Raw genomic sequence first — 15,122 nt, 5'->3', positions numbered from 1 at the left:
ACACACATACATAATTTTTGTATATACATACATATAGACCTCCACACCCTGCTGGAAATCCATTAATTCGGAACTGATGCGGTGCCTGTGCGTTAACAGCCACATTCTTACGTTATCACAAAACTCACACCGGGCAATAGAGATATTTATCTCATTTGAAATTGTTGTGTTATCCTAAACCAGGGTTGGGCATTTTTTAGTGATAGTTAAAATAAGGGTTTCATTATCACTACTTTTCAGTATTTTAACAATCCGCATTAAATATTTAGTGCGCTACGCCCAACTCTGTTCTAAACAAATGTTCAGCGCTGGTGCTGTATAAATCGAGAGTAAAGTGAACACCAGAAGGATGATAGACTACCAGGTTTGGTAATACGTGTTAAAATGAAGAAAAAAAACTTCAATACCCATTAGCTTGCCTTTAAACTGGCGATTATCCAGACACTAGTGATGTGGGTCAATTTTAAACAAATGGCTACATATAACAGTGAACCAGAAATGTATCTCCATGATTCGGGTTTCCTTGCAGGCTATACACATAAAAAGTACATACATATGCACATATGTACCATATTTATATGCGTGTGGGTATTCTTAACAAAGTTGAGTTGAGTATTTGTTTTTAAATCAAATAAATTTAACTTTTTTTATACTCGCTGCCAGCATAAAATTGCAGTGTTGCACAATAAATTCACAACGAATTTAATCAGTTTAATTCAATTTAATTAAAGTGAACAATCCAGTTTGGCAAAAAACCCGCATTAAAACTTTTGCAAACTTACAAAGTATGTAGGTAGGTACATCGCACGAATACGCATACACTTTCCGCACAAATAAAATTTTTAACGCGCACATCAAACACACATACACGCATACATACATACATGCATACGCACTTCGACATACATACATACATATGTCCATCTATATTTTAAAGTGTAGAAAAGTAAAAGTTGGCGAAAAAACTAAAATAAAGTGACGAGCTGCTTGCTTAGCCTAGAGAGTACAGTTTAGTGAGTGAATGAATGTGTGGCATGGGCAAGTGGCAACTTGACAACTGAGGGGCCATCAACAATAATAACCACAAGAGCATAAACTTTCTAAAATGATCGCTAATTAATTTGTATTCAAAAGCGTGAAGTACAAAAGATTCGCTTCGCTCCATTGAGCACGTCTTCCGGTACGTGTCTTTTTTGTTTCGCAATGGTGGCCAATAAATATTTACTAAATTCATGTAAGCACTTGCTAAATGTGCAGCTGTGCAAGTTTACCATATGAAAAGTGTTTTTATTTTTGCTTCTTAGAAAAGTAAGGATTATTATTTTAGTATTGAAATTAAAGGATGCTTAGCTGTTGCTAATTATGAGTGCGGGAAATGAAGCAAAACTTCATATTTCCCATATTTATTTATTCATTGTTTTGCTGCAGAAGGTTCGTTGATGTGGGTTTTAGTGGTGACCAGTGTTGCCGTTGGTTATTTTTAACCAAGGTGGGTTATGTATTTTTCTTCAGAAGCATTTTGGTCAATTGGTTATTATATGGTATTTCTAAAATGGATACTTAGGCATATGTTATGGTCATTTATATTAATAAACAAAATATTTAAAGTTAATAAAACTCCATTGTTTTATATTAGTACATTTGCATAGGAAAACAACTAAGTTTAATGTAAACAATGCTTGATTTTGGATACTTGAATACCTGATTACTTCTGTTGGTTCAAAAATGTTTTTATTAAGCTTATTTAAAAAGAGCAACAAAACATATAATATTTAATTAATAATTCCATCATTTATTAATTAAAAAAAAATATGAATAATTTTTGAGAAAAATTAAAACCATTTTTACGATCCATTCTAAAATTAGTCTCATTGAAATATTGCTTCAGGTTTACTGTTATCGGCCCTTTCATTATTGGACGCGAAAAAGATTTGTGCCCCTTTCTAATGAACTTATAATTATTTTGAAAGCTAAAAATTTCTCAAAATCAACTTTAGCACCAATTATAGGATTGCGTCCTCTGGTTACGTTCGATATGATGGGAATGCATACAGGGTTTGATTGAAAAGTAATGAGCCTTATTTTTTTTAAGCAGTTTTATTAAACCTTTTGGCTTATACAACTAATATTCTTCAAAATAGGGCTCTTGAGCGTCAAAACACCGCTGGTAGTGGTCCTTCCACTGCAGGAAACATTTTTTAAACTCATCCGCCGCAATCGCGTTCAATTCGGCTGTCACAGTTTTTTGGATTGCCTTGATGGAGTCGAAACGCCTCCCCTTCAGCTTGATTTTCAGGCGCGGGAACAAGAAGAAGTCCGGAGGGGACAGGTCTGGGCTGTAGGGAGGGTGGGGGAGCACCAGATCCCCCATCTTGGCCAATGCAGAGGTGCAGAGGAAAGCGGTGTACGCCGGCGCTTTGTCGTGATGAAGGGTCCAATTGTTGACGAGGTCGGGCCGAACCCGGGCGACGCGGTTTTCCAGCCGAAGGAGCACTTCTTTGTAAAATGATTGGTCCCCGTAAGCCTCCTTGAGTAGCCCAATGCTTTTGGTACTCGTTTTGTTTAGCTTTACGCAAAATTTGATCGAATAACATTGCTCCAACGATCGCTGCATTTTCGCCACAAAATCCTAACACACTTTTAAAACAGCTTTCACGCGTGGATCGATGTTGACTTCACCGCCGTTGCCAGCGAACTGGCGCCGGTTTCTAATGGAAGGGGAAAGTCCAACGATCATTTTCCCCCATCAGCCGATTCGGTTGACCGCTTGGCAGACGCTCCGCGCGGGAAGACTCATTACTTTTCAATCAAACCCTGTACATCCAATTGTGCAAAGCCTTCGATCCCTATATTTTGTTGTAGAACTAAAAGTTTTTATAAAAAAATAAAGAAAATTAAAAACAAGCACCAGAAAAGTAGCAAATATCTCGTTTCTTTTATTTTGTATGTAAGGTGCGGTATGAAAATAAATAAAATGTTAATTTCTGAATGAAAATTTGGTTATTTTTTCGTCAATTTTTTTCAAAGTCTGGTAATTCTTATTTCTCGCTCCCGGCCACACCGGTGATGTCCTTTAGCCCTTCTTGAAACAAACCTCTTCATAATTTACAAGCATATACTTTTTAAATAAGAAAGAAAGAATCATAAGCCTGTTAAGAATTGCAGACACCTATGTTATGCAAATGAAATAACAAACAAATAATAAAGCCACACCATAAATAGTTCGTCAACAAACTGAGAGGAGGAGATTTAGCAAACGTTTTAATGAGACCGGAACCATACTGTTTCCTTTACCAGTTGTCACTCAAGCACTAATCATTGAATGGGTATACTCAGATCGAAGTAACTATTGAAATACAGTAAAAAAGAGAGTTGGTAGTTGGGACTGAAAAACGATTGCGCACAAGTTACATAACCTTTCTCGTCACAATCTGCTGCATTTTCTGGAAAGATCCGTATACTTATATGTAGTGTCTTTGTTTTCGAGCGTGGCAAGATAAAAATTAAGACATTTTAAATTCCGATGACAGAGACTTTCTTTTCTTGGCCGTCTTTGGGTACATCAAGCTATTACTGAGGTACAAAATATCTTTTTCAGTGTCACGGAAATGTCAGTAAAAATATAGTGGCATCCAATCTGCACCCAAATTTATAGGCCAGCTAACTAACTGGTTCAAAAATTGGTCAAGCAAAGTAAGTCTCAGCTCTATTTGCCCTGCTATGTAACTCTCTGTCCTCATTTAACAAGTTTGTCTTTAACCTTGTTTCCCCCTTTCTTTTTGCATAATTAATGCATTTTACGTAGAACCTTTGGCACTAGAGACCTTAAGCAAGCTTCGAAGTTAATGATGAGCTAACTGTCCATAAAGTTAAGTTTATGACAACCTTTGCAATTGCCTGAAACAAGTAACAACAAAGCTGAAACATATGCGAACATAGGGCAAAAGTTTACTTGCCTGAGGACTGGCGAAGGGCGGAGAACCCAGTCGCAAATAGTAAGCACAAAAACTATGTGAACCAGCTGCGTTACACCACACATTCGGTATGTATGTACATACACATACGGAATTTGGACAAAAAAACCTTAAGACGACTTAGCATTTTCTACTTAAGCACTAAATTGTCGGCTTATAATACAATATTCAAGCCGTGAATTATTTAATGTTTTAGCTTACGAATTCATTTTAATAAAAGTTGAATAAAAATATCATAAACATATTAAAACACGGTTTCTTTCCTCATTTAATCAGTTTGCCATTAACCATTGTTTCCATTCACTTTTGCATAATTTATGCATTTTACGCAAAATCTTTCGCACTAAGCTCTTAGGCAAGTATCTAAGTTCAGATTGCGCATCTATGAAACTGTCAATAAACTCGAGTGTATGACAGCTATTCGAATCGCCTGAAGCAAGCAACAACAATGGTTAAACAAATACGGCCAGAGGGCGAAAGATCAGTTTGTTTGAAGACTAGCGATGGACAGAGAACCCAGTTGCAAACAGTAACCATAAAAACTATACGACCCAGCTCTCTGGTGCAGCTGCCTTACGTTATACTAAACATATAGTACTTCAAGTATTTACATGCGCTTACTTTAAATTACTGAACTAATGAATAGTGGTGTGCGAATCCGAGGTGTTTGAACAAACGACTAAAAAATCGCGGACGCGCATATCACTACTAATTAAACTAATTTCTGGTTAAACACAATTTTATGACACTCGGTTCATTAATATTCAGTTAAATTCTAAAATATGGACTTAAAGATTTTAAACGACTGATGACGCGGCACTAAAGATAGAATCACAAGAGTGAAAATTCATGAAATGCGAGCTAGAAGAGAAAGCCATGACGCAGTCATTTCCGTGCATAGCATAAATTGGTCTTGATTCTATATACAATAACCAGAAATGCATTAATGTATTTCCCTGCAGGGCCCACTTACATTAAGTTTGCATACATACACACGTGAGTATGTATACATATAAGAGTTGTTAGGTAAAATGTTGTTGTCAACATGACTCCCAAGCGGGCATCCAAAACAGCAGCTGCAAACTAAAAAGTCAACAATACATTTTATGTTCAACTAAGTTTTGACGTGACACACTGGATATGAGAGCTTGTAGGCAAACTTGTTGTATGCACAGACAAAACATTGGCTTGGAAGGAAGGCGCAGTACCAGCTATCAAATTTTCAAGCGAAACCCATTAAAATGAAGATGAAACGAGGTAAATAACAACACAATCTTAAATGCTAATAAATGGTCGAACGAACGATGGCCGATATTAATATTTGACCTTAACCCAAATGCGCGATGCGGAGGAAACAAAGATTTAAAGTGGAAGGGGATGGGGAGGAGGGAAAAGGCGATGGAAGAAGAGCAAGAAAGAGTTAAGAGGGGAAGTTATGTATGTGTATGTTGATGCTTTTTGTTACATTGTCGCGGCGACGTGATTTGGTTTTGATTCACCAAAAAATCGTGGCATGGTAGCGAATGTACAAACACCAATGAACTTTCGTTGAAGATTCACTTTCATTTGCATTTTAAGTTGGATGGAATCACGCAATATGTAGTTACATCCATCTTAGTGATATACATACATATATATGTATAAACACATATGTACATACATATCTATATTCGTTCACGAATTAGGAATTTTTGAGCGATGCGTAATAAAAAGCGAAATATGTAGGATTTGCCCTTGATTTTATCGATACGTGTAAAGAAATTTTTGTAGGTAGGCTAAAGCGTCGGACTACTTTAGTAAATGATACTTATAATCTTGTTTACACAATGTTTTTCTTTCTTAAATAGCCTAACAAATCGAAATAGATATACATAAATACATATATGAATATCAAAATGCTCGGAATGATCAGACGAATCGATACAGTACATATGTATCTACGATTTTTCGCTCCATAAAATGTTGGTAAATGCCCCCACTTTGCAAGAATTAAACCCCATTCCTAACCATTATATACTGCTCTTACTTAGGGTTACCTGGATTTTTTGTACTTTACATTCTCTCTATTTTAAGTGGATAATAGGAAATTTACATTCTTTTTATTTTAAGTGTAGTTTTCTTTGGCTATTCGATAGTTTAGTGCGAGCGCAAAGTGCTCTTGAATCAAAATACGAAAATTTGAATACGATGAAAGCGAAATGTCAAAAACCCCCCGATATCGCTGACCGTGCGTACATGCCTACCCCTAACTTAAATTATAAAAATTTATGTACCTTCAGGAAAATAGGCCAGAAGTTATACAAGTTTTAGTTAAAACATAATTTTAACGCAAAATCAGTTTTTAAAACTTTGTCAATCATAAAACTAGTTTAAAGCTAAAATGAGAGAGAACAGAGCTATACTATACATACGAAAAGGAGAAATTTACTCGGCAATATAAAGAAACATGAGTATTTCAATTAGTCACATAGTGCCAGGTGAGTTTTATTTACATTTGCAAATCACTTAAGTTGATAAAAGTAATAGATAAAATAGTATTTATTATAAAGCACAACTTTAATCGTTAAAACCATTTTCTCATTTTATCGTCTTTTGGACGTGTAACGATTAAGTGGTAATTGTTTACTGTTACCCGTTATTTTTACTCTTGCTTTTTACTTATTCGTACGTTTTAGGAATTGCATATGGTCGCAATAACTTTTGATTGCGATTTCAACGCACATAGACCAAAATGGGCCGTGGTGCTGGAATTTCCCTAGAACTACGTCAATTAATGATAAAACTGTATTTAGAAAAAAAAAAATCCTATCGCGAAATTGGCAAACTTGTCGATAAATCGTGGTCCAGCGTTCGAAACGTCGTAGTGCATTAATACAATACTGGCAAAACAGCTCCGGAGAACACATCTGGCCGCCCAAAAAAATTAACCGAACGACAGGAGTATATTGTGGTGTCCACGGTGGCACAAAATCCAAAAACTTCGGTTGTCAAATTGTGCGAGATCCTGCAAAATTCATTTGAAATCAATTTCAACCCCCAAACTGTTCGGAATACCCTATATAAGGCAGGGTATCATGACCGGGTTCCTCGACTCAAACCCTTCATTTCGAAGGTAAATAAGAAAACGAGGCTAGAAATTGCTAAATAGCATTTAAATAAGCTCGACGCTTTTTAGAACACCACCATATTTAGTGATGAATCAAAATTGAACTTATTTGGGTTAGATGGAGCACAAAAGATTTGGCGAAAGCCAAATAAACTGCTTCAAGAGAACAACCTGTTCAAAACAGATAAGCACGGTGGAGGAAATGTGGTGGTTTGCGGGTGTTTCGCGGCATCTGGTGTTAGAAAGCTCGCATTCATAGATGAGCAAGTGTATTGCAACATTCTTAAAGAAAATTTTAGTTCAAGAGCAGAAAAACTGGGCCTTAATGGGACAACTTGCCAATTTCAACAAGATAATGACCCAAAACATTCGTCTAATGCAGGAGTGGTTGATATACCATTGCAAACAGCTTAAACACCCCTTCAATCGCTGGCCTTAAATCCTATTGAGCATCTGTGGCTTCTTCTGGAACGGAAGATACGATCTCACCCCATTACGTCAAAGGATTCTCTTAAAGAGGCAATAATTTCTGAATGGAACAAAATAACACCTTCCGAAACTTCAAATCTGGTAAATAGACATAAAAGACACATTTGCGGGCCGTTATTCAGTCTAAACGAGGAAACACTAAGTATTAGCGCGTTACAGTTGCAATGGAGCAAGCTGATTACGCTACCTGTGCCAATACTTTTTTGATGTGAATTTGTGCCTTATTTTACCTTTCAAGGTTGAGCTTGTAAACCTAAGTCGAAATGAATTTTTCTTTTGTTCAGATACGTAATAAATAAATACATTTAAAAAATACCGTTTTCTATTTTTTTATACTTTCATTAGAAGTAAAGTTATAGCACAGAGAACTTTGATTTTTCGAGTGTGCCAATACTTTTTTGACTCATTGAATTTCCGTATAACAATTAAAAATGCTCCTTATACGAGGGCGCATCAATAAGTCCCTGACTTTTTGTATTTCTGACCTCTTTACTGAAAAAGAAATACTGCTTCTGTCAACAGGCATCTGTCAGTTGACTCCTGTCAAAATTTGAACGTGCTGCGTCAGTTAGTTCGTGTTTTACAGCTACCTTTATCAGACTACCCAGTAATTTGAGGAAAAAATGGAAAAAACTGAATTTCGTGTGCTTATTAAGCCGATTCACCCTTAGAAATCCACTGTTTCGACAGTTGTTTGGCCTCTGGTGTGTGGTGATGGATCCATGTTTCGTCCACGGTTACAACACGGCGCAAAAACTCCTCCATATTGCGATTAAACAACGCCAACCTTCCTGTGAAGTTGTTACACGATTGCGTTTGTGGTCGACTGTGAATTACTGGGTAGTCTGATAAAGGTAGCTGTAAAACACAAACTAACTGACGCAGCACGTTAAAATTTTAACAGGAGTCAACTGACAGATGCCTGTTGACAGGAGCAGTATTTATTTTTCAGTAAAGAGGTCAGAAATACAAAAAGTCACGGACTTATTGATCCGCCCTCGTATGACTATGCTTATGCACATTCCAATGGAAATGTTTGCCGGGTATATAAAGTTCAGTTTCACCCGAACTTAAGGCACTTATTTTCTTGTTGTTTCTACATACCTACTTGCTTTTTAAAAGGTCAGTCGAAGAGTCATCATGCGCATTAACAAATTTGACAACCCTGACGTTACTAGTAAGCGTTTTATTGTTGACTTGCACAATGCACAACTCAAATACAAATATAAATAAATTTAAAAAAATATTTGTTGACGCTTTCAATTAAAAATCAAGCGGTAAATATTTATGCATATCTGAAATGCTGAAAAGGTTTATGGTTATTTGCTAAATTTCTGTTCACTTTCGTTCGCATTTGTGGCACACGCTTATCAAAGCGTTAAAAAATGATATGTATGAAAATATTCAAAGTGCAAGGACACGTTTAAATGCAAGTAATGCAGAAATCACGTATCTACCCTCTTAATTCGCACTTGGTTCGCACACACACTATGTATGTATAATACTTTTTTCAAATTGCTGATTATAAGCGGTTTTCTCTTTTACCTTTCGACTGTGCGTTCTGAATAGCGCAATATGTCATCTGCATTAGGTTTACACATGGCGTAAAAACTCATTCGTGCTGCAAATATTACAACGATTTTGTTCAACCATTTAGCTTAGTCAGCCTTCCTCTAAATAATCAAACGTATAAATGTTGCATATTGCAATAAAAGTACACGTATTGCGGATGATGATTATCCAAATAAAACCGATTCAAAAACAAATTCATGCTAGGGAATATATTCATTTAAAAATTTTCATTAAAATGATAACTAATTTGGCTTTATAATTATCCGATTTACTTATGTAGGTGCATTATAACGGATTGATAAATAATGGATACCAAAGTTTAAATATTCAGCCACCGTGGCAGAGGGTACTTCCATAGTATTTTAGGGAGGTTAAAAAATGTAAATGTTATTGTGAAGAAGACATTTTTTTTTTTTGAAAATTTTTCTGAAACAGTGGAACCCGATTTTCTTAAAATAGAGAAATAACCACCAACAAAAACAAAAAAAAACTAATGGCGCCTCACCTAAATATGAAATTGTTTTGACAACCCTTTTTCCGATAAAATTAGGCTCCGATTAGGGCGCGGAATCATCATATCCGTTAACGTATCGGTAATTGTATGAAAAAGTTGCATGGTAAGTCTATAGTATTATGTGAATGCTTCGTATGCTTCGGCTGTTCAACGTAGTTTGTCCCTTTTTTTCTACTTTCTTCTGTTGTCGCATTCTAATGTACTAAACATGGTTGTTGGTCTAGTGCCACCACCTCTATTGAATTTTCCTTGTTATAAATCGTTCATTGTAGATTTTTGAAACATTTTCGTTTGACAAAAGAGGTTTTGCAGTCTGTTCTGGAGGACTTAAATTCGAAATATTCGAATGCCAAAGCGGTGTCTCCGATACAACAATTAGTAGTCAACTTTTGCACGCACTCGAATTCAATTTTGTGAACGGATGATAGTTTGTAAAATTTATACATTGAATGATACCTTCTCCAATGTCATAACTATGTGAACTATGTTAAAAGCAATACGTCCACGTATTTCGTAAGCCGAAATAAGAATTTTTCATTGTCAAGTTGTACGTTTACGGATGTGACGGTTTGAGTCCAGGATTTCAATTCAGTGTTTTAAACGGTTTAATAGAAGAATAAAGAAGAGCGATTAATCGTGCCTATCCCCATTATGTATCGGAAGTAAGTTCTGTGCTCAATATAAAAAGCTTGACATGCTTCTGGCTTCGGATACTTTTTTACATGCAAATCATCTGCCATCCGGAGATAATAAATACTTTCAATCCATAAAATTTAATAATTCATTTCCATATTATGCATAACTTCAATTTTTCTCCCAAATATATTATTATATATGTATATATATATATATATATATATATATATATAGAAACACTAAATTCAGAGCTCAACCTTGAAAACTGCTGTAAAAAGCACCCGGAAATTTTACAGGTTTGGCAAAGGAAAAAGAAAACTCCATTAAACAGGTTTTTATATATTTTTTGCTTAGAAGGTGACGGCAATTAGCAAAGCCCTTATCAACTTAGTTTATTTAATTCGTGTTTTTCTGCATTCCATCTGGGCGGCCGCCGTAGCCGAATAGGTTGGTGCATGACTACCATTCGGAATTCAGAGAGAACGTACGGTCGAATCTCGGTGGAAGACCAGAATGAAGAAACGTTTTTTGTAATAGCGGGCGCCCCTCGGCAGGCAATGGCAAACCTCCAAGTGTATTTCTGTAATGAAAAAGCTCCTCATAAAAAATATCTGCCATTCGGAGTCGGCTTGAAACTGTAGGTAACTCCATTTGTGGAACAACATCAAGACGCATGTCACACATAGGGGGAGGAGCTCGGCCAAACACCCAAAAGGGGGGTATGCGCCAATTATATACATAATGGTCTATTTATAAGTTCGTGCGGTTTTACAACAGATGGCGTAACTTGATTATTATTCCATCGATCCACATTTCCAAACATTCATTGGAGAGCTACTGTCGTAAGGCACAAACGTCAGTATAAGTTTTTTATTTGAAGCGTAAACAACAATATTTTTACCACACTTGAAAATGTCGAATTTCGTGCCAAATAATGTGTTTTTGCGGGGAATTCTTCTTCATTATTTTAATATGAAGAAAAAAGCAGCCGAAAGTCATCGTATCTTGGTGGAAGTTTATGGTGAGCATGCTCTATCTGAGCGAACGTGCCAGAAGTGGTTTGCACGCTTTAAAAGTGGTGATTTTGGCTTGGAAGACGAAGAACGCGAGGGTGCGCCGCCAAAGTTCATGGATACCGAATTGGAGGAATTGCTCGATCAAGATCCGGCTCAAACGCAAGAAGAGGTTGCAAAAACTTTGGGAGTTGATCAATCAACCATTTCCAAACGTTTAAAAGCCATGGGAATGATCCGAAAGGTAGGCCATTGGGTGCCGTATGAATTGAAGCCAAGAGACGTTGAACGCCGTTTTATGGCATGCGAACAACTGCTTCAACGGCACAAAAGAAAGGGTTTTTTGCATCGAATTGTGACTGGCGATGAAAAGTGGGTCCATTACGACAATCCAAAACGTCGGGCAACGTATGGATACCCTGGCCATGCTTCAACATCGACGTCGGCGCAGAATATTCATGGCCTGAAGGTTATGCTGTGTATCTGGTGGGACCAGCTGGGTGTTGTGTATTATGAGCTACTGAAACCGAATGAAACGATTACGGGGGATGTCTACCGACGACAATTGATGCGTTTGAGCCGAGCACTGCGAGAAAAACGGCCGCAATACGCCGATAGACACGACAAAGTTATTTTGCAACATGACAATGCTCGGCCACATGTTGCACAAGTGGTCAAAACATACTTAGAAACGCTCAAATGGGATGTCCTACCCCACCCGCTGTATAGTCCAGACCTTGCGCCATCCGATTACTATCTCTTCCGATCGATCCAACATGGCCTGGCTGACCAGCACTTCCGTAATTACGATGAAGTCAAAAAATGGATCGATTCGTGGATTGCGGCAAAACCGACCGAATTTTTCACAAAGGGAATCCGTGAATTGCCAGAAAGATGGGAAAAAGTAGTAGTAAGCGATGGACAATATTTTGAATATTAAATTTTTAACCATTTTACGTCAATAAAGTTTCAAATTTCGAAAAAAACCGCACGAACTTATTCATAGTCCTATTACATTCTGTAAAAAGAGTACCGGGCATTGTTCTATTAAAACAGAAAATAATTGTTTAATCATCAAAACGTATTTTGTCGCGTATAGGCACCATTCGAAGCAATACACATATGCCAACGATTAGTCCAGTCATCAAAGCAACTTTTCAACGGATTTGAAGAGATCTTCTTCAGCTTTGGAACGAATTCCGAGTGCACAACACCATGATAATCAAAGAAAAGGAGTAGAATAGCTTTCACTTTTGACCGACTTTGACATGGTTTTTTGGATTTCGGCTCATGTGGATGGCGCTATTCAGCAGCCTGTTGGCTGGTTTGCATGTCAAAACGTCTCATCGTCTGTTATGATGCGCTGGATAAACTTTGTGTTCCATAGTGAAAATCGCAGAGCACACCTGCGAAATGCCAAAAATATTGACAGATCAAGCTCAAACTCTGCGGCAGTATAGAGTACAGTTGTACCAACATTCCAGCAAAAAAGAATGTAGACACACGTACATATGTGTAGCGCCTAACCTATATACTTATATATCTAAATTTTTCGCAAATCCCGAACATAACAAAGCAACTTTAAGTAAATATAAAATAAACATTGGATTGAGTTATGTTACGAACATTCTCTATTTTTATCCCTCTAAAAGACTGCGATCTTGAAAATAATAAATAAAAGCCAGTTAAGTTAATTTTTTCAAGCAACATCAAAGACAAGAAAAACTGAAAACAATACAGGTTACAACAGGAGAAACACTATTACAAATAAATTTGTATTTTACATATCTCAGATACAAATTGATTTCTTTGTTCCTAAATAATACACCTGAATGGAAACGTCTATGAGCGTAAGATCAATTGATGACCGACCGCCGAAGACATGGTCATTGGCATGGCCACGGGCACCCAATCAGCCACCAACATCGTAGACCGACAGACGACAGTTGCCGGTCGCAGGAATCATATATGTACATACATATGTAAATAACTTACTATGTGAGCACACAAACAACTTCCACTATTGCCATCAATTTCAATACAAACAACGGACCACTAAGACGCACGTCTGTGTGCGCACTTGTGTGGGACGAACGCCGACTGATCGACTAGCTGATTTTTCCAGCCTACTGACGTCGCAGAAGATAATCAAATAGCGAAGGAAGTCGTGTGGCGGCATAATTCTCATGCGCGTATGCTCAGACCGGCAACAAACTCAAATGCAAGGGTTTTCTTTTTCACTTTTTTTAAGCGCGAAGTGGTTGTAACATCCGGGCGGGATGGTACAAAATATGACAAAACTGATTACAAAAAGGTAAAAATTAAAATAAATATAAAAAACATAAAATACATAATAGTTAGCTGCAGAGAGTATGCATAAGAAAGAAGCAATAGCAAATCTGCGGCTGAGCGAGACGATTTTGTCAAACAGGTCGCGACAAGCTCAGCTAAAAGATTACCAACAGCTATTTTGCTGTTACCAGCCGATTGCAGCGACAACGACTGCGCAGCGACGAATGCTCACATAATCACCACTGGCGGCAACCGCAGCCATTATGACCACAAAGTATTAAATAATTCCGAGCTTAAAAGCGGCCAGTGGTAGCAAATTGAGACGCATACTAACTCGTACTGCAACAGCAGTTGTTGGACGCTGGTCTTGAAAGTTAAATACTTAGATGCATATGTACGTATGTACGTATGTATAGTACGTAAGTCTTCATATGCGCTTTCCACTGGCAAATGGTTAATATTACTTGTGCATAGTACATTCAGCTGTTGATATCAACTTGTTTTTTATTTACACAATTTCTTGTATTTGTTTATTTATTTTTTAAGTTTTAGCGCACACACACGCACTCAGGCACATTCGACATTGGCGCTAGTGGTACTGTGAGTCGAACCAAAAACACAACGTAATTCCGCACCCAAAAATGCAGTGTAATGCCTTTGCGTTCACCAAATTGCCTGGATGTGCGTGACCGTCGTCACAGATGGCGATATTAACCAAGTAAGTGGTACTAGTTTGGCAAGTGTACGATGGCCCGACAACACGACAAGTGTATTTAAAAGTTGTGTCTGTCGCGATTGGTACAATCAGCCAAAGTGCAGTACATGAGAGGCAACACGAAGCGCGCAAATAAATACTTTATGCCGGGTGGGCCAATTTCATATACATATGTACATACATATGTATACTTTAAAAAATTGAATAAAAAGTTTATTATTAATAAAAGAACAATACGTTTTATTTATGGACCATAGTTTCATTCTTATGGTTGTGTTGGCTGGTTTTGAAGTAACGCAACCTGTTGAGCAATGCGAGATTTTCAAAGTCCTTGTGACGGGTTCTAACAAGCGTTGTCTTTTGACAAGTGGTGCATTTAAAATGAAAAGCTACAACGCATCTCATGAAAAACACCACATTTTCTAGCTGCAAAAATTGCACACCTTGATATTGATTCCTTTAGAGAAAGGTCAGCTCTTTGCCCCTCAGTTCTGCTGTCGTAGAGATAAAATTGTTATCTCTTAAATTAAAAAATAAAAAAAAAATATAGGAAACGAATTGAATGTTAAGAAAACTCATCATGCAAACAGATACAATTTTAATAAAATAAACAAATTAATCCAAATAGTATTTTCTAATTATAATTCGAGGCTTTAAAAACGTTTGGCTACATTTCAGTCATATTTGCTACAAAGGAAATTTAGTGAGTTCTAAATTTATTTCGCGAATAGTTTCTGGATTAACCAAATAACATCAAAAGCAATCTTAACTGTATCCACAAGAAATTCCAACGGCATTGAAACCTTAGCTT

General features: G+C 37.0%; 1 protein-coding gene across 1 annotated transcript in view; it reads right to left on the bottom strand.

Annotated features, from left to right (window-relative positions):
• The window catches only part of LOC128871976 (3-hydroxy-3-methylglutaryl-coenzyme A reductase), a 104,052-nt gene that overhangs the window by 63,137 nt on the left and 25,793 nt on the right, over window positions 1-15,122 (bottom strand). The gene's annotated exons all lie outside the window — the stretch shown is intronic.

Source organism: Anastrepha ludens, chromosome 2 (assembly GCF_028408465.1).
Source record: "Anastrepha ludens isolate Willacy chromosome 2, idAnaLude1.1, whole genome shotgun sequence".
NCBI classification, from domain to species: domain Eukaryota; kingdom Metazoa; phylum Arthropoda; class Insecta; order Diptera; family Tephritidae; genus Anastrepha; species Anastrepha ludens.
Note: the sequence above shows the minus strand (reverse complement) of the source record. Positions and strands in the feature narration are given on the sequence as shown.